This window comes from Amblyomma maculatum, chromosome 6 (genome assembly GCF_055883805.1).
Source record: "Amblyomma maculatum isolate TAMU_Amacu chromosome 6, ASM5588380v1, whole genome shotgun sequence".
Taxonomy (NCBI): domain Eukaryota; kingdom Metazoa; phylum Arthropoda; class Arachnida; order Ixodida; family Ixodidae; genus Amblyomma; species Amblyomma maculatum.
In genome coordinates this window covers 177,714,564-177,735,936 of record NC_139349.1, presented here as the reverse complement: position 1 = coordinate 177,735,936, position 21,373 = coordinate 177,714,564, and positions in this window count along the sequence as shown.

The window sequence follows — 21,373 nt, the reverse complement described above, 5'->3', positions numbered from 1 at the left end:
AGTTACGCTAACCGTGGTTAACTCTGCCCGTGTAAAGAGGGTATTACAGTGGTTGGTCGTGGAAGGCGAATACGTCTTCGAGGTCCGCTAATTGGTCGAGAAAAGCGATCATCGTCATTCCCTTGTTGAGACGCCGGTATTCTTCGGTGAAGTTTGTTACCAGCACCTGAGCTTGTCCTCTCTGGAATTTTACAATGCCTCGCGATGCCGACATCTCTTTTTAAGAGCAAATGGATATATCCTTCGACGATGCCTTCAGCGGTTTCGATGTCGACGCTACCTACGCTGACTGCGACGCTTGATCGGGGCGGCATGGTCAGTTCCCCGTCGAGAAAGTTTAGAGCGACGTGTTCCGTCGCAGTCGTCGTAGCAGGTATGGCTTTGTCTGCAGAGAGCTTGATGAGCTTGGATCAGCGTTCGATGATAGCCCTATGTCCATTTAGGAAGTACATGCCTAAAATCACGTCTCGGGAGCACTGCTACAAGACCACAAGGCTGGTGGGGTAAGTACGCCAATTTACGGTTATTCTTGCAGTGCATCGTCCCGATGGAGTAATCAGTTTGCCACCTGTGGTGCGAATCAGCGGGCCATCCCAAGCGGTGGTAACTTTCCTGAGCTGAGAGTCTAACGGTCCACTGATGACTCCAACTCCGCTGTTACTAGGGCAGTGACTCTGCGACCATCGATATCAACTCAAAGGTCACTTGTTTGCGTCCTCGCATTGCACGTGGGCCTGTGTCCGATCTCGGCTGCGTCGTTTCTTCAGGTCATGGCCAGGGCATACCGTTGTTACTTCGCTGGGCGAAGGTGTCGGATTGCACTTGGTCGTGTTGTCGTCGATGTCGTCGTGTGGAGCGGCAGTGAAATGGCTGTGTCGTCGTTAGCGGTTGTCGGCGGCGGAGGATGTCGGGCGGAGCCGTCGGAGTCCTAGCTTTAGGAACGCCCAGCGCCTGCTGGACTTCTTCACGGACGACGTCCATGAGCGTCGCCACCGGGGTTGTTGCGATGATGGCAGCAATCGGCGGAGCCCCTCCCGCACGATCTCCCGGATGAGGTTCCGAAGGTTCTCTCCGCTTGCAGATGCGCTGGGGTAGTGGCATGAGTAGTCTGGTTGAAGTTGTCGCTCGTAGTGGCGCATCCGGGTGTCCAACGTCTTCTCGATGGTCGATGCTCCACTTTCAAATTCTTCCACAGTTTTCGGCGGGTTCCGGGCAAGCCCTGCGAAAAGCGACCCTTTAACGCCTCCAATTAGGAATTTCACTCTCTCACCTTCGGTCATGTTGTGGTCGGCGCGCCGAAACAGGCGCTTCATCTCCTCTACGTAGACCAGGACGGGTTCGTTTGGTAGTTGAATACTTGATTGGAGGAGGGCCTGAGCTCTTTCTTTTCGGACACAACTTGCAAAGGCCATCAAAAACTCTGCTTTGAATATCTCCAAATTCTTCAAAGAAGTCTCGCAATTTTCAAACCAAACTCGGGCATGTCCTTGAAGAACAAAGTAGACCTGCTTGAGATTCGCAGCGTCGTTCCAGCCATTGAATTCTGCCACAAAGTCGAAAAGGCCCATCCTGCCGCATCTTCATCCGGTCGTCCATGGAAGCAGGGGGCTCACGGGGTTGGAAGAAAACAACCGGTGCTGCAGGCTGGGCCATTGTCAGCGTCGATGCCTTCCGAGATCGAATGGGGTCAGGCAGCAGACTGTGTTCGGGTTGCAGACCTTGGTGTCGCCGGCTGGCTCGGTGACCTGTAGGGCGACAGGAATAAGGCTGAGGTCTTCGCTTGAAGAATAAAGGGCAGTACCTCCTCCAGATGTCACGTGGTGGTGACCAGGGTTGATGGCAGAAATGAAGAATCGGTGATTGCACTAAAGAAACTTTTTATTGGCTGACTTGCGCCCGTAAAAGAACTAAACAACTCGGCGGCGGCAATAGCAACAAACGTGCTCGTCTATCGTCGAACAAAGGATACCTATCGCACTCGTCAACGCTCAATTTAAAGGCTGCTCAGAACAATCTAGATAACGTCGCAACTGCTACAAGCACAAGCTAGAACATTGTGGAAAGACACACGATTGGCCGGAATCTTCGAGAGCGGTCTCAGTGCATCTTGTGCTACAACGAAACTGATAAAGGTACGACTCGCGACATCGAGCATTAACAAACAAAGAATACATGATCAGTGATCCACAATCAGAGTGATAAGGCAGCATGCAGCGGCTGTTGAAAAATACTAAATACAGTTTTGAAGGTTTCGCGGCAATATCGTACGTGTCAGCGCCGGACGACTATACCAGATGAGTCATTTGCTGTGCATATGATGGCGGAACTCCTGATGAGGGCCGATAAGAATTCCTGTAGCTTAACCGAGTGATTCCGGTAATGAATGCTCGTCGCCTTGACCAGTCAATATTCATACTGGGGACGTTCGCAGGTAAGAATGCTCCGGACACCATCAACTATAGAAAGAGTCCTTTGCGTGTACACCCGTACAGGGAGCAGGTGGAAACCTGTTTCAACTACAGAAGAGTCGGCCATCGGGCGGACGTCTGCTACAAGCCCAGGACTCAAATGTGCCGCAGCTGTGGCGGAGGACGTCTTCCGCCAGCCCAAGGGGAAGCGCACACCTGCGCACCCAAGTGCATTGTGTGTATGGGCGCCCACCACACCGGGAGCAAGAACTGCGAACATTGCTTTGCAGAACGCTGCGCCAAACACAGCCAACAACATAAGAACCCGAACGTTGAAGTCAATCAGCAATCTGGACACAGGCCGCGTTCAAGAGACAAAGCCGGTAACCGTTCGTGATGCCACCATCGGGGAAGCAAGACCTGCCACATTCTCCTACCACCACTGTCATCTAGTCAGGACACCAGCTTGAGGCAGCGAAGCACGGACTGACGGCGGCGTTCGAGCAGGAGCAAGAGCAGAAGCCGCTAGAAGCAGGTGATCTGGCCGTACGCCTCCCGAGATTTAAATCGCTCGGGAGAAGAAGCTATCTAACATACAGTCTAGAGACGTTGCGCAAATGCAACGGGAAATAGCAGAAATGAAAAGCCTATTTAAATCTCTACAACTACCCGCAAAAACAACTACACCACCTCACCCTTTCCCTTAGGGTGCGGTTCAGGTGTCCACAGAGCGTGTGGGACAGATACTGCGCCTTTCCCTTCCTTTAACCAGTTATTATTAGTATTGTTACATCGCACGCCTTCATCCGCCACGTTAAGCGCTATCCCCTCCACAAGTAATGCAATGGAGACGGACAGCCGCATTAACTGAGGGTCCCGGATTGAAACACGTTGCGGAAGTGTCTGAAGATGACAATGCGCAACAGACTACCAAACCCAAGTCCGCAGACAAGCTAAAAGCAGAAAATGAGCGCACTCGAGAACAAATGTAGCGGTCTCGAGGAGAAAGTTAACTTTCTCACGGGCAAGTAACATAGCTGGATACAGACAGCGCTGGGTTTTTTTCAGCAAGTAGTGCAGCGTCTGGCGGCCCTGGAGGCAAGCCTTAATGTACTGCTGGCATCCCTCCCATGTCTCACGATGACCTCTCGCCAGAAAATTGAGGTATGGCATTGGAACTGCAGGAGGTTCCACAACAAACGGAGTAACCTGTTGTTTCACATCCAAAGCCGAGCTAAAAAATTAAAGCACTGCAGAATCTGCATTGGATAAATGCAAAAGCACGGATGCTGCTGTTGGCTGCTCCTGGTCGCTTCTGCTTAATTCATTTCTTGTTTACCCATTTTAGTCTTTGGTACTCTAAACTTGCGCTCCAATCCCTTCCTATGCCTTTGTTGCTGTGCGATGTCAGCGCACGCTAAACATCCCCAGGTGGTCGAAATTATTCCGCAGCCCTCCACTACGGCTCCTCTTTCTGTCTTTCCACTTTCACTCCCACCTTCCTTTCCATACAGCGCAGTTGAGGTGTCCACAGGAAACAAGTGAGACGGTTACCGTGCCTTTCCCTTCCTATAAATTAATCAGTTTTTATGCCTTTTTTTCGGCTCTACTTCTGTTTGCGTGACGTCACATCCTGTACGTCTCATTAATTCAGTTCTTGTTTATTCATTTTAGTCTGGTACTTTCAAATTGCCCCCCAATCCTTTCTTATGCCCGTTTTTGGCTCTACTTCCTGTTGCGTGACGTCACATCCTTGACGTCCCATTAATTCACTTCTTGTCCGTTTTAGTCTTCCGTACTTGCATATTGCGCGCCAATCCCTTTCTATGCCCTTTTTGGCTCTACTTTCAGTTGCGTGACGTCACATCCTTGACATCACAACAATTCAGTTCTATTCTCCACTCTTTTTGGTCTTCGGTACTTTCAGATTGCGCGCCAATCCCTTTCTATGCCCTTTGTCGGCTCTACTTCTGGTAGCGCGAGGTCACATCTTTGAAGTCACCCTAATTGACTGATTTGATTGCCTATTTTAGTATTTGATACATTCAAATGTGGCGCCAAGCCATTCGCTAATTAGATCATTTCCTCCTTTATTTTTCATCTTTTTGCCTCTAAATTATTACCTCATTAACGTGTAAACCTAAGTATTTTTTCGCACGCAACATTACATCATCCTCTCTCGATTGACACCACTCATTAACCTCTACCACTTATCAGTTACCCGCAACTGCTGCAGACACGATTTTGCGGGCGCGGTCTGCGGACACAGCCTGCGGACAAAAATCTGGGAATATAGCGAGGTAACGCTTTCGTGTTAACAACCCGTCGTAACAGCTTTTGAAGAACCTAGCGGTCCGGCGAAATTACCGGGCTATAAAGCGCTTACTCCCCCTTCTAATTCAGGGACGACGTCGACAGTCCCATTCACTGTGACATTTGTGCAACGCCAAATTACGGCTATACAACAAACCATAGACAGTTCTAGCGAACAGTACCCGCTACTTGAAACTGTGCCAAGAAAAAAGGGTGGCGCAAATCTCTTTATACTCAACCTATACAGTTCACCGAAAGACATGGGGTCAGGAGTTCCTGACCTCTTGTCTAAAGCAACTCGCCTCGCCGCAGGAAACCAGCTCCTTGTAGTGAGCGATTTTAATTTATTTATTTTCAATACTCTCAAGGCCCGGAGGCATTACAGAGAGGAGGGGCATACAAAATCAGCAGTAGCCTTCTTAAAATTTTCGTCATCGGTGATGGCAGTGCTGAAGGCAGGGAGGTGGTTCTAGTCATTCGCAGTTGGAGGAATAAATGAATTCAAACAAAGTGTGGTTCGGCAGTACGGGATCCCTAACTTGAGGCTATGATCAATGCGCGAGGATATATAAGGAGGAATAATTAACTGATCTTTGAGAATAGTATTAGTATAATAAATTCGGTGAAAAAGACATAAGCGAAAATATTTACGACGCAGAGAAAACACAGGAAGACCAAGGGTTGATTTTATTGCAGATACGCTTGCGGTTCGTGAAAAATCAGAAACAATAAAGCGGGCGGCGCGGTTCTGAACGGACTCTAAACTGTTAATTAAAGTTACTTGATTAGGATCCCAAATAGAGCATGTATATTCTAGTTTGGGTCTTATTAACGTCCTATACAAATGAAGCTTAACGGAACTGTCTGCGGCTGTGAAATGACAGCGTAAGAAGCCTAGTGTGCATTCACGAGCATTTTCTAAGAGAGAATATGTGTTATGTGAACGCCAAGATATTTGTACGATGAAACAGGTAATAACGGAATGGATTTAAGAAGATAGTGACTGGTTTTGTCATTAGTTTGGTTAGAATCATGCATGTATTTGCATTTAGTAGTGTTAAGCTTCATAAGCCAGTCGCTGCACCATGAAGAAATTGTATTCAAGTCTGACTGCAAACATGCTTCATCAAAGGGATTAGTAATGATACGGTTAAGAACACGGTCATCTGCAAAAAGTTTAATATGGGGAGAATTATTGTCAGGAAGATCGTTATTGTAACGGAGAAACAAGAGAGGATCTAACACAGAAACTTGAGGTACCCCAGAACTTACAGAAATTAGAGGCGAGTCATAGCCATTGATTGTGACATATTGGCTTCGGTTAGAAAGAAAACATTTTATCCAGCCCAATACCTGGTTGTCAATATTCAGAGCACTCAGCTTAATTAGTAGCAAGGCATGCAAAACAGAGTCAAAAGCCTTAGCCAAATCCAAAAATATACAGTCCACAACAAAGTTGCCATCCAGAGCTCGAAAAAGATCATTAGTGAAAGAGAGGAGTTGCGTTTCACACGAGAAAAGTCTCCGGAAGCCACGTTGGTATGAACTAAAAAAGTTGTTAGATTCGAGGAAAGAAACAAGGTGAGAGTAAATTATGTGCTCAAGAAGTTTGCAGGGTACGCTAGTTAGTGAAATGGGCCTATAGTTTAGTGCTGAAACAGTGTTACCTGATTTATGTAAGGAACCATCTTCCCCACCTTCCCCACCTACCAATCATTGGGCATGGAACAACTCTGCAATGACTGCATAAATATTTCGCAAAGAATCAAAGATGAGCATGTAGCAGTACTTTTCAAAAACTTTGATGTTATTGCATCCACACCTGAGGAAGCTGAAACCTTTCAATTAAACATGATACAGCAGCAGAATCAATGGTTATCGGATCTATAGCCAAAAATTCAGATGTACAAAGATCGGGTAAACAGTTAAGAGATGTAGACGAGAAACATGAAGCAAAATATTCGTTCAACACTTTGCAGCATTCACTCTCGGGTATTGTTGTGTTGATATCATCGGAAAGATCTACCATATTCGACTTATTCCCGCTGACCACACTCCAAAATTTCTTGGGATTTTCTTTCAGAAGAGGTGGGAGGGTGTGCTGGTAAATTTACGTTTTTGTTTCAGACACAACTTTCTTGTATTCAGTATTAGCGGCAGCGTAAGCGTGCTATCGTTCAGCAGTTTGTGCTGCCTTGGCCCGCCTAAATAACCTTTTTGTTTTTGTTCAGTAGGCGTTGCAAGCACGCATTAAACCATGGGGTATGTGAGTTGGATGTAATGTGTTTCTGAGGGACGAATTTATACATTAAAATTTCACTTCTTCTTTGTACAAGTCCCAGTTGTCTTCAACACTGCGGGTGTGAAAACTTGGAATGTAGTCAGCGACGAAATTCATTAGTTTAAGATTTATAGAGTCAGAGTCTGCGTTTTTGTAGTCAGAAATAACTTTTCGCCTTTTCGTAGTTGGAACAGAAGTTCGCAGTTCGAAATAAATTAGGCAATGATCACTTAGACCAGGCATGCATCTTAAACCGGAAACCAGCTCAGGTGTGGTAGTGAGGATGAGGTCAAGGGTGTTAGAAGACTGCTGTGTAGATCGCGTAGGCTGGAGAACGAGCTGTTTAAAATTTAAATCTAGGCAAAGGCTTATGAAGAGAGAGCATTCAGATGAACCATCGGATGTAGGAAGAGAGTCATGCCAATTAATTGCTGGATAATTAAAATCGCCAAGAAGAAAGAGCGGACTTGAAGGAAACTGCACACGTAACTCGTTTAATACGTCATGTAGATCAGAACAAAATGTCATGGACGAAGTGGGTCTGCGATAACACACGCAAAAAACAAAATCGCGATAGCCGAGTGTGACACGTGCGCACACAACTTCTAACGGTGAAGCGATATCTAAAAGGCAAGATCTCAGACCATCCCGCACAGCAATCAGTACTCCGCCACCAGTACGCAAGTTGCGGTCACAGCGATAAACGTTGAAAACACTTTCACATTCGAAGATGTCATCATCCGCAATATCGCTAGAATGCCAAGTTTCGGTTAAGATAACAATGTCGGCTGAACACGTGTCGATAACTGAAGACAGATCGTGACATTTGTTACGGACACTACGTACGTTCGAAAAAAAAGGAAAACTGGCTTTGCGACCAGGCGTGTAAATAGCTATTGCGAAGAGCTAGGAGCGTAAGAAACACTCGTGGTATCGTCCATGAAATTTGGAACAGAAGATTGGCTCCTGTTAGCGCTAGAACGACTGTGTGCAGGATCTACTTCACAAACACGATCGGTAGATGAACAATAGACATAGTGTTTTTTCTCTATGTACAATCGATTTGCTCGCAATACATATTTCGATCCTGAAGTCTTCCCGAATTCGGCCAACGTTTTGCGGGACTGGCGTGTGGCGCGAGAACAGTCTTCACTAATCGCTATCTTAGAACCTTTGAAATTAGAGCGCTATGATAAAATCTCTTTATTTGGAGGAACCAAATTTCACAACGATAGGTCGATATCCCACCGATGTATACGAGTCCAGTCTATGAGCACGATGGATGCACTCATCAGGAAAAGATAAGGCTAACATCTCAGAAAGAATTTTCCGAATGTGTTCTTCGGACTCAGCCCAGGTTTCTGATCCTTTGTCCGGGACACTGTAAAACATAACGTTGTCTCGACGAGATCGGTCCTCAAGATCGTCTAACCGTGAATTTATTGCAGCAGACTCAGTATGAACAGCATCGGATATAGCATCAGTGAGTCCGTGGCAGCATTCGCCTTTCAACGTCTGTACGTGGGATTCAACAGCCATAAGCCTGGAAGTGAGATCACACACTTTCTGCTCTAATTCAAGTTGGTTTGCTTTGAGCTGGGTTAAGGTATCCATCAGCTCAGCATGGCGGGCATCTGATTTTGCCGATAGCGCCACAATAGCAGCAAGAACATCAGCATTAGAGTTAGCTTCACCTAGTTCAGGGCTAGGGTTTGACTCAATGTCGCCTGCTAACAATAAAAGCTTCACAACATGCATGCACTCGCAGATCGTGGAGGCTAACACAAAGCTAAACATTTCGACAGATTGCCTGTCTGGTTGGGTTGATAACTAAATAAGACTTGAAATTTCTCCAACCAACACTTTTATTTTATAAAACCCGACGTTCCGGAGCCGGCTCGGCTCCTTCTTCAGGGGTGCATGACGCGGGGCTGCGTGCAGCTATAAGTAAAGGAATGGTCGAGGGGGAGAAGAAGGTGGGGGGGGAGAATGGGGAGGGGGTGGAATGTGTGTGAAAGGAATGAGAAGGAAGGAGGGGGGTTTAGACGAGTGAGGGTGCCGCAGGTGCAGGTGTGCTCGCTGGCGACTTTTTTCTTTTCTTCTGTGAAGTGGCCAGGAGAGAGCGAAGACCTTGCAAGTATACAGCAGGGAGGTTGCCTGTTGTCCGGTTAATGTTATTTGCGGTAGACTGTATGTGCCATGACTCGAGGAGGCGTCTTTTGCGGTAATTGGTCTCGGTCTCCAAGAAGAAACGTTCATCTTGGAGACCGAGACCAATTACCGCAAAAGACGCCTCCTCGAGTCATGGCACATACAGTCTACCGCAAATAACATCAACCGGACAACAGGCAACCTCCCAGCTGTATACTTGCAAGGTCTTCGCTCTCTCCTGGCCACTTCACAGAAGAAAAGAAAAAAGTCGCCAGCGAGCACACCTGCACCTGCGGCACCCTCACTCGTCTAAACCCCCCTCCTTCCTTCTCATTCCTTTCACACACATTCCACCCCCTCCCCATTCTCCCCCCCCCACCTTCTTCTCCCCCTCGACCATTCCTTTACTTATAGCTGCACGCAGCCCCGCGTCATGCACCCCTGAAGAAGGAGCCGAGCCGGCTCCGAAACGTCGGGTTTTATAAAATAAAAGTGTTGGTTGGAGAAATTTCAAGTCTTATTTAGGCTAACACAAGTGGGCAAGGGAAGAGCAGCGTACAAACGGTGCTGATACGTTTAGTTGGTACGAAGTACCATTACCAACCTGTACAGCAAAGAAGAAGAAAGAACTTTCAGGCGTCCGTACTGCAGTTATTTTTCTCTGCCCACTGAAGAAGTAGTTGAAACCGCTGGCTTTTATATCCATGGTGGGTGGGGCCGCCGTTCCTTGGACGCATGGTGGCGTTGAGAGCAGGAAAGTGTTGGCAGAATTGATGACATCAGCCGTCCAGTTCGCTGCCACAAACCACGATGACCTTGTGTTGATGTCGATATATTCACAGCCGGATGCAGATAACCGCGTACCAAGAAGGAGGGGAAGCTGTACAGCAAAGAAGAACTTTCAGGCGTCCACATTGCAGCTGCTCTTCTCTGCCCACTGAAGAAGTCGTTGAAACCGCTGGCTTTTATATCCGTGGTGGGTGGGGCCGACGTTCCTTCGACGCAAGGTGACGTTGAGGGCAGGATTGCCCACCATTGTGCTTGGAGTTATCGGAAGCAGAACACCAAGGGTACAAAGCTGTGGCAGTCTATCCAAAACCTGGGCCTCACAATTCCTAAAGATTGCCAAGAAATTACGCTGGTCGGCAACAGCGTTAGCGCAGATACCTCGTTAGATCTCACACTAACCAAAAACATTAGCGACGCCTGCGAGTTCAACACGAGAAACACTCTAGGCAGCGACCATTATATAATAGCTACGACATTGGACACATTTCACAAACTGCACCACATGCGCACACGCATCACCGACTGGGATAGGCTCAGACGCTTACGAGAGCAAACTGCCCCCAGTCATATAAACAACCTAACGGAGTGGATTGCTGCAATTAAAGAGGAGGTCAAGACCACCACTGTCGAGACGCCCACTGAACAGCTGCACTAAACAACTTAATCTAATCTCCTCTACATGTGGGAAGCGCATGCCAGCCTACTAAAACCTTGGAAGAGACAGAGACAATAGAAACTTAAGCAAGCTTATAGCGCAACTCGAACGCCATATCGAACTATAGACCTGCAAGAAAAACAAAGGGGCCGAATCTGCGATATAATGAATGGGCAGCTTGGAAATTAAAAGGCATGGCTCTTCCTCCGACATTTGCTCGACCTCACACAGGCAAAATCCACTCAACCAGACCGACTCACACAAATAATTCACCAATACCAGGGTACGGACGCTGAGCTACTGGCCAAACTAAAAACACACTACTTGAACGCATCCCACACAGACCCCCTACCCGCGTATGAGCGTCTCCTCAATGACATCCTGGATGCCTACATATCATGATGCCGAGGTCTGATTTGCTCTGAGTCAGCTCCGTACCACCACCACGGCGGGACCTGACGGAGTGTCAAACAAAACGCTAAGAAACCTAGACCCCACGTCTGTCGCAGCTCTGACGGAGCTAATGAACACCTGCTGGAGGGAAGACGAGATCCCTCAGAAATGGAGGCACGCGCGGGTCACATTCATCCCAAAACCGGGCAAGAAACTCTCGATCGAGAATCTGCGGCCCATCTCCCCCTCGTCTTGGATTGGAAAGCTAATGGAACATATCATCCTTAACCGACTGCAAATTTACGCGGGAGACCGCGACTTACTTCCTTCAACAATGATTGGCTTTAGGGCAAACTTGTCCACGCAGGACGTGATGCTCTAACTTAAGAAGGACGTGCTGGACCGGGCTCCATGTGGAACCGGGAGGAACGCGGTATTCGGGCTAGACCTGAGCAAAGCCTTCGACAACGTCTCGCACGACGCAATCCTCACGAATCTCTCGAAATTGGACCCGGGTGAACGGAGATTTAATTATGCCCGATCGGACGAGCGGGTAGCCTAGCCCTCTCTAGGTAGCCTTAAATCGGATCCCATTCCCCTGGGAAGCCGAGGCACACCATAAGGCTCGGTGCTCTCGCCTTACCTCTTTAATCTTGCACTCATTACATTTCTTCCCAAGCTCGCTGCCCTGCCGGGGCTGCAGCACACTTTCTCTGCGAACATCATCCTGTGGGTAACAACGGGAATTACGGCCAAATAGAGGATACGCTGCAGCAGGCACTCGACATAATTGAAACATAAGCGTCGGGAGCGGGATGTATGTGTAAGAGGCCAACAGGTCAGATAGGGCCAAACCATATGCATACTGGGCATGTACATACAGAATAATGCCAAAAACACCGAAACAATCAACAGACCCACGGCCATAGTCAAGCAGACTGTACGACTCATCAGTCGGATCGCCAACAAACGAAAAAGAATTAAGGAAAGAGATCTATGTCGATTAGTTCAGGCTTTCGTACTGATCAGGATGTTCTACTCCATCTCGTACCTGCAACTGCAATTCGCCGAGACAATGAAGGTCGAGGGCCTAATCCGACAGGCCTACAAGGCTGCATTTGGGCTCCCGCACAGCACCTCCAAGGACAGGTTGCTGGCCCTTGGGGTTCACAACACGCTATTGGAGCTGTGCGAGGCACACCTTATCTCCCAACTCGGATGAGTCACTCGCACGAACACGGCAAGGGTCGTCCTGTACAAACTACACATGTGCGAGCAACTGCCAAGAACGACGCGAAAACACAGTTACCTACACACATTAGGGCAGCTCTATTCATTAAACCCTTACCCAAGAATATGCATCCCGCGCATCACGAATGTCGACGCATGGCGAGGGCTTGCGCCCTACATTTCATGTACGGCCGACTCCTCAATGCAGCGTACGTGGACGCGGCGGAATATTGCCATGCCCAGAGACAAGCGTTCGCACTGGCCGCTGTGAATGGGAACGGTTCTCCGTTGACGGCTGCATCAATTGCTACCACCTCCTCCGAGACGGCGGAGGAAGCGACCATAGCCTTAGCTATAGCACACACGTCCGGTTATATTAAATTCAGTGATTCTAAAACAGTCATTCGCAATTTAGCGAGGGGCCGCATCATATCCACCTCCCTTCGCATCCTCCAAAGCACTTCTGCTCCTAACAGAGAAATTGAACTAACCTGGGGCCCGACCCACTCCCCTAAACCGGGTACGGAGGCAGCTCCCGCGCAAGCCAGAGGTTTCGTCGACCAGGTAGTGAGCGCGCCCTCCAACCTGAATTTCATGAGAGACGGGGTAATTTCTTTGCATGATATTAACGACTACTTGAGGCTGGGAAGACACATATCCGCCTCCTCACAAATCCTTAACAAAGGCGCAGGACGTTACCTGGCGCCGACTACAAACACGCTCCCTCCAAAATCCGGTGGCGCTTGCCCTCGTGTACCCAGCCCAGTACAACTCAAACTGCAGTAAATGCGGCGAAAGAGTGACATACGATTACAGTCTCTGGAACTGCGCAAACGATTCACCTGCGGTGGAATCAATACAGCTCCTTTCTACCGAACAGTGGGAAGCCGTGCTGGTTAGCTCGAACCCGAAGATTCAACTACGGGCCATCGAGCGGGCTAATGAGGTCGCCGCCAGCCATGAACTAGCGGCCATCTAGTACGTCTCTCATTAGACCTGCTTGAGCGCCGAAATAAATTTTTGCAATCCAATAGGCAAAAGTTCAGACAAGATGGCACTGATTTGTTTACCAGCTTAGCGCAAGTAAGTAAGTAAAAGTAAGTGAGTGTGTAAGTTAGTAAGTAAGTAAATAAGTAAGTAAGTAAGTGTGTAAGTAAGTAAGTAAGCAAGTGTGTAAGTAAGTAAGTAAGTAAGTAAGTAAGTAAGTAAGTAAGTAAGTAAGTAAGTGTGTAAGTAAGTAAGTAAGTGTGTAAGTGTGTAAGTAAGTAAGTAAGTAAGTAGGTAGGAAAGTAAGTAAGTAAGTAGGTAAGTAAGTAAGTAAAGTAAGTAAGTAAGTAAGTAAGTAGGTAAGTAAGTAAGTAGGTAAGTAAGTAAGTAAGTAAGTAAAGTAAGTAAGTAAAAGTAAGTAAGGTAAATAATCTAAGTAAAGTAAGAAAGTAAGAAAGTAAGCAAAAGTTTATTATAAGCAAATAGCGTTTCACATTTATTGCCTGTCCGCGTAAGCATGTATGCTTGAAGGAGGACAGGGCAGTCCAACGCATAAATCACTTATATATGCGAAAAAATTTTAAGGCACTGCAAGCAGCGGAAAAAACTGAAACAGAAAATCCTTTGACACTGACAACATCTGAAAAGAATATACAACCTCTGTACATATACTCCAGAAGAAGCATAAATGAACTGTTCAATAATAATAATAAAAAAGCGAAAAGAAATAACAAACTAAAAAAGAAAAACAAGAACGTAACACAACTCTTACTGCATCCAAGCCACCACATCACAAATCTCTGCCCCCCGAGATCACAGATACCGAGCACGATCCCTTTAAGGATACATCCATTCGGCTCCCGCAATCCCGCCAGGCAGAAACCATGACAACAGACAGTCGGAATACGAAAATCCGTAAAGAGCTCATGATGAGCGGATAAAAATGCAATAGCGACATTCTTACCACAGAAAGCAAATTCTAACTTTACACGCACAAAGGAAGACAGCCGGCCAATTAGCAAGTGACCCGAGCAAAACGCAAATCATAACAGAAAGCAAACTTTGAAGCAACGGAACCCATACACAAAAAGGAGCAAGCATTTAGTTAACCATTTCTACTCGATATTTTCCCAAACCCAATCGTACACCTTACGTTTGGCAAATATAACGGTTATATCCGGATCCACCGCAAACTTATTGAAATAAAGTTTCTATAACGCGAAGCTCACGTGTTTTTATATTCTTTGTTTTCAATTCACTGGGGAAGAAATGGCTCGTGAGTACAATATTTAAGATCAGTTTCTGCACTGTAAGTATTGAGTGTTGTCTCATAATTTCTGCAATATTCTAACTCTGCGTGCTAGTTCCGTAAGCTATGTTTCGCGCTATCTTCTTTAATATTGCGTTTAAGACATTCAACTTATATTGCGCAGCCCACCCAAAGACTGTTGCCCCGTATCTGAGTGTTGATTCCCCAAGTGCCTTATATATGCTTCTGCGTGATGCTATACTGCAGACTGATCTTAATCTGCATATAATAGCGGAAACAGCTCTTAATCGTTTCGCTAGGTATTTAGTGTGGGATGTCCAAGAGAAGTGCTCACAAAATACAATCCTAGATACTTCACGTTTTTAGAGATGGTGACTTCGGGACAATTACAGTTTCGCCAATTGTCGTCGTGCATGTAAAGCTTGGACAGGACAGGACAGGAAATTTCTCTCTCTAGGAAGGTCTTGTGCTAGTAACTTGGATGACTCAACAATTTTCCTATGAGGACTGTGGAAGCAACCTAACTGTGTTTTTTGTTTGTTAAGTTCGATAAAATTGTTATTAAACCATATCATGACTTTACATATGTCTTGCTGCAATAAACCCACCTCTTTATTACACTTCGGTCCAGCCGGGATTAGGGCCATGTCAACAGCATATAGGGAAACTTGGTAGTCAGTGCTTCAGCTCCCAATCCTTATATGATTTCGCCGCTCAATGCAACTTTCTGGAAGCGGTTAACAGTTCATGAAACGAAAAAAGGAAACAAATAATCAATTTGAATTTGTATGCTATGCTTCCGCTTGCCTGTGCATGCCTCCTATGTTAGTGTACTATCAATTTTTGTTACTTATTTTTTCTTTCTTGTTCGCGCATCGTTTTCGCGTATATAACGTGCAACGGTTTGGCATTAAAATAAGTTGGTAGTTAGCGGTTGCTTATGTGCCGCATCTCCCTGTGGTGCTCAGTGATTCTGCTAAGTCGGACAGCAATATACAAGTGCACTCTCATAGAGATATTCTTTTTATGCGCGTCGAAGCTGCTATGTGTATAATGCATAGAAGACCAGTTAAATGCAGCTTTCACTATACTTTGAATGATCGTTGCTTTAATACCTGAATGAGCTTACAAAATAGTAGCTGGCCGCGCACTCTACCCCGAATCAACCCACGATGCATGCCGATAGGATACAAATCCCGATTCAAAAAGCCTCATTGCACTGTGGTAGTAAGTCTCGGAGTTCCATTTGTTGAGTTTATGAATTGCATTGATGGAGTGGAGGAACAGACCTGCAGAGGATGGAGGTAGAGCAGAAAGGAGGGAGAGGGCCCAGAAGGTGGAGGACCGAGCGCAGTCATGGCAAGGTGGGCCGCATCGTCAGGCTTTGCTCAGTTGAGAAGAGATGCGGTGGGTTGCTTGCTACCGAGACATTCACCATGTTTTAAAAGCAGTTGAGGAGGTAGAGGGGTTAACGCAGAGGCCAGCAATAATACTGAGCACGTCGTGAGGCAAAGGATGATATTTCCGGCTAAGAAAGTATGGGCCGTCGTGAAAAGGACAGTGTAATCGCTTGCAGTGTCAATGTGAAAAAACTCAAGCGAAAATGAAGTAGCCCTTATTATTTTAGCCATCGGGCTCTTTGTTTGCGCTTAATTTTGTTTACATTGCAATGGACCAGCGAGCACGTTTTGCTTGCACTGTTGCACGGGAAGCTTCATGTGTGCTGGTCATATTCTGCTCGGTCGACGAAGTCTCACTTGAACTACAAGTCGGGTCATACAAAACTGGTAAAAAATGGCATTATTCTCTCGTGACTTAAATCCGCTATTTACAAATCTTGTGAAGTAGCAATAATGAGAGTGCGATGTGTCAGGCTGATAGGTCAAGGTCTAGTAGTTACCCCTCCGATTTGATTTCTCGGGTATGTCATAAACTTCTTACGTGAGTGAAGGGAGGTGATAAGCTGAAATGGGAAAGAAAGAAGTTTGTGGTTGTGCCGTACATTCATGGTGTAGCGCATGGGTTAAGAATGCTGTTGGATGATATAACGTTGGCGTTGTGTTTTCAGCACCAAGCAAACTTCACCGCGTGTTCAGGCAAGTGGATACATTGTACTTGCGGAGCGGTTTACATAGGCCAGACGGGGCGATGCTAAATGTTCGTTTGAGTCAACATTACAATTGCCAGTCTAGCGATTCTTCAAGCAATCTTGCCCGCCATTGAAAAAAAGGTACATACACTCCTCTTTTCTCTGGCACCATCATCTTCGCCAAACATTAAGATAGGTTAAGACGTGAAATTGTAGAGGCATTTCATATTCACGATAAAGGTGGCGGGTGCATCAGCGATCTTTCTATCGCTCTCATCTCTTATTTATCCGAAAAAGACATCTGTCTCCGTGCATGCGCTACGGCGATGGTGTGTGTGCCTTGTCGCCGTCATGGATGATTGGTATTTTTTGTTGTCTTGCTTTACTTTCGGTGTTTTCATGGATAGCAAAGCACTTAAAGAACGTTTTCTCCGAATAAAAATCAATTACAGCGCTTGTGTTGCGTCTTTCTTCGTTCGTCTTGTTTTCCCGCACTGTTTTCACTATGAATCAGTACCAACACGCCCAAATCGCAGCCTTAATTACGAATATCAATATTTACGCAGATGACACAAATGTTTTTTTTTTTTTTTTGTTTTTTTTTAGGAGAGGATATGGTCACATTAGAAGAAGAGGCTAATGTATGGCTACAAGGTCTTTCGTAGTGGCTGAAATCTCAACTGTGGCAACAAGATCTTGACAAGACTAAGTATGTCGTGTTTAGAGCTTAACACAAGACCATTGCTGATGACTTTCATTTCTAAATTCAACTCTAGCTCGTGACGACTAGTTAAAATTCTTGGGAGTAATTTTCGAGCAACATCTTTTGTGGAACAACCACACAGAATATTTGAGCAATAAAGTGTCGCGCTCAGTGAAAATAGTAGACTACGAGCAATTGTACTTGTCAGATGCAAACTGCAACCTACTACTCGACAATGTACTCGAATATATATGCGTATGGGCTGCTTGTATTGGGCACAAGAAACCCTACTAATGTAGCAAACCTCTTTTCACTACAAAAAAGGGCTATCCTACCATATTCAACCTGTCGCTCAGCCAAGACACAGGAGAGGCTTTTTGTTGTGTCTTACGTGTAGACGAGGAAACAATGATCCTCTCAACCAGTGCGCGATTCCCGCCGCGGAGTTGTGTTCGCAAGGGTTGCTGGTGTGCACGAAGGACCAACGACCCTCTCGATACTATCGACGTTCCTTTCCTCCTTTCCCCCCAGCCCTCTGCTGTCAGCAGCGGCCAGTCGTTTCCGGAGAGAGATGACTTCGGACGGCGCCGATGAGCGGCCGCCAGCGCGCACCGCTCGAGTCGAGTTCTAATAAATAGTTTCTTGCGTTCGCAAGCGCCTTGTTGCTTCAAGCCAACCACGGACATAACAGTGGCGACGAGGTAGCAATTCCGATCTCAGTGTAAAACAATCATGGCTACGCTCGCGCTTCCTGGACGGAGACCGGAGTTCAATGGTTCCTCATGGACATCGTTGTTCGGACGACTTCAATCACGTAGAATGCCCAGAAGAGGGTCCACCTGCTTATGCTGTGCGGGGAAGAGGCGTACGACACCGTTTGCGCTCTAGTCAAGTTCATTTCCTTTCTTACAAAGGAGGAGTCGGGATGACAAGTTGTGTTAACATGTCGGGATTACATGTTTTTCCATTTTACTGAAATCTCTGCACATTTTTATCTTTTTACAGTTCTCGTATTATGTTGAAATATTGCTTGCCCGACTATTTTTTTTTTCTAGTTTTGTATAAAGATTACTATGACTAGTTATGTACTTCACTCACATACCACCATAACATCATGTGTTAATCTGTTTTTGTTCTACCCTGATTTGCTTCCACATCCCCCCTTATGTAATGACCTATTGGGCCTTTAGGGTATTTCAAATAAATAAATAAATAAATAAATAAATAAATAAATAAATAAATAAATAAATAAATAAATAAACAGCTTGACTCCTTGAGACAGCGGCAGTACAGAAGGAAGGCAACTTTCACATCATTTCATACCATCATGGGTAGGTCATACAGCGCTACAGATACGCTAAGCGCGAACACACTTGCAAAAAACAACACAAAAAACAAAAACGAAAACCACGTGTGGCGCAAGCAATTAGAATATACTCAGTACAGGTCTCAAAGAACAGTCAACAAGAAAATTATATGTCTGTTTCCTTCACACACGGAAATTCGCACCGCAGTAATCACGGATTTTTGTTTTTTGAATTGCTGGTAATATCAAAATTATGTTGGCCTAATTATCATGGCTCAGTGCTTATACTAATCTCTACAGCAGCCAACGAATTCACGACAATAATGAGACTGGCGGTAGGAAAATGCAGTCAGAAGTTTCACCTGTGACGAAAACCGAAGTTAAAGCATAAGCAAATATGAAAAGGGGGAAAGCAGCTGGAGGGGAAAACGTAAATATAGATTTGTTGAAGTACGGGAAGGATATTGTGCTAGAAAATCTGGCCACCCTATGTACGCAATGTCTCGTGTCAGCTTGCTGTCTGTTACATATAAGGTATTTACCAAAGTAATCGCTAATAGAATCAGGGCAAACTTTATACTGCAACCAAGCAAAAGATCAAGCAGGTTTTCGGAAAGGATACTCTACTATTGATCATATCCCTACCATCAACCAGGTGATAGAAAAATGCTCGGAATATAACCAGCCTTTATACATAGCATTCATTGATTACGAAATGGCGTTTCACTCAGTAGAAAACTCGGAGGTCACTTAGGAATTGCGATATCAGGATGTATCCGAGCCGTACGTGAAAGTGCTGGAAGATATTGTTACCGGGAAACGCGGGACCAAAGTGATGTGCTCACTGACAAAGACGATGACCGAGGAACGCGGGCACGACGAAGCGTTGAAAAAGAGGACGACGCTAACAGAGTGAATACTGCATGGCTACTGAAGTCTTAGCGTCGAGTTCAGCTCATCGCAGTGCCGTTACATTAAATACATCCCCGTAACAATATATATAGAGGGTGCACAGCAACCATAGTTCTGCATAAAGAAAGTAACAAAATTCCTATAAAGAAAGGTGTTAGGCAATGAGACACGATCTCCCCAGTACTATTCACATCTTGACTGAAGATAAAGCGCACAGGAAGACACACACAAAAGAAGAAGACACAGGACACGCGCTAGCGCCCGTCCTGTGTCTTCTTCTCTTGTGTGTGTCTTCCTGTGCGCTTTATCTTCAGTCAAGTTGCAATGCACCATCTAGCCCAACTTTAAGTTTTGTTAAACTACCATTCACATCTTGCTTAGAAGTATTCAGAGACATGAAATGGGAGCAGTTACGGATAAGAGTAGATAGAGAATACCTCGGTAATCTGTGATTTGCTGATGACACTGCTTTGCTAAGTAACTCAGGGGGTGAATTTCAAAGCATTATTGATGGACCTAGACAGGAAAAGTAAAAATATTGGCTTAAAAATTAATATGCAAAGACTAAGGTAGTGTTCAATAACCTTGGGAAAGAACAGCAGTTTACGTTCGGTAGCGAAGAACTGGAAGTAGTAGGCGAATATGTCTCTTTAGGACAGGTAGTAGCCGCAGATACGGACCATGAAAGGGAAATAACAAGGAGAATAAGACTAGGGTGGGGCGCATCAGGCAAGCACTCCCAGATTATGACTAGCAGCTTACCGGTATCTCTCAAGAGGAAAGTATACAACACTTGCATCTTACCTGTACTTACCTATGGGGCTGAAACGTAGAAGCTAACAAAGAGGGTTCTACTTAAGTTAAAGGGGCCCACAAACACCTCCCGAGCACTCCTCACAAACTATCTCAGTCGCTAGATTATGCTGCGATACACATTTGAACGCAATAATACACGTCTACGCGCAGTGCAGGTCCCACAATCCCATTCGAAAGTTGGCGCGTTCTTTCCTTCGACTTTTGCCAGTCCTCCTCCTCCTCTGTGCAACGCTGCTACGTGCATGCGTTTTCGAATGACTATTGGTCTGCTTTTTTGCGACGTCACACAGCCATGAAACTATCGCTTATGCCAGAAAAATTGAAATACGCTTAACTTTTAATTATCAGGAAAGAAAATTAGGATGCTCTGTAGACAGAAACATTTTTTCAAAGCTTTTTTTTCCTGCACTTCCGGTCTCGCGCGCGCACGCGCGCATCTTTGCCCTTCGCGCAGGCACCAGTACATATACCTTGCAGGCACCACGGCAATCGCGGCGCGGTCGCAAGCGGCGGTCTCGTTTCAGTTCCTAGCAGTGTACTTGCGGGGCACTTTCCGCCTGTGAATGTTCTCGTTTCTTGTGTCGCCCATGCGAAATGAGCTTCGAATTCGGCTTACAGGTTTACAGCATTAAGTCGGTGCTTTAAATGTCGGGCCCCAATCCACTGCGCCTTACGTAGTGCAGCAAAATTTCGGAGGCAACCGCTGCTCCGTTCCTGTGTCCACCAAACCAAAATACGCACCTCGGATCAAGTCTAGGCGATAACATACGCTGGTAAGTAATGTGTTTACTAGCTTGAACATAGCGCACAGATAAGCGACGGTTTCACAGGTGCAATGAGTTAGTCATTGTTGTGATGCATCATTACTGTGGCGGCTATTAAAATCCTACCGTCTTAACCGTTGACTTGATTGCGTGAAACTACTCACGGAGGTTGCATTTTGTCTCGTAGTAAGTTTGTAGGTTATAAACTTTTGCCTTATAGTAAATTACCTAAGACAACTGCGCCTACCTGGCTCGGCCGTGCGCGAACCCGCGGAATCGTGCGCCGGCGTTGGCGGCTTTCGGCCC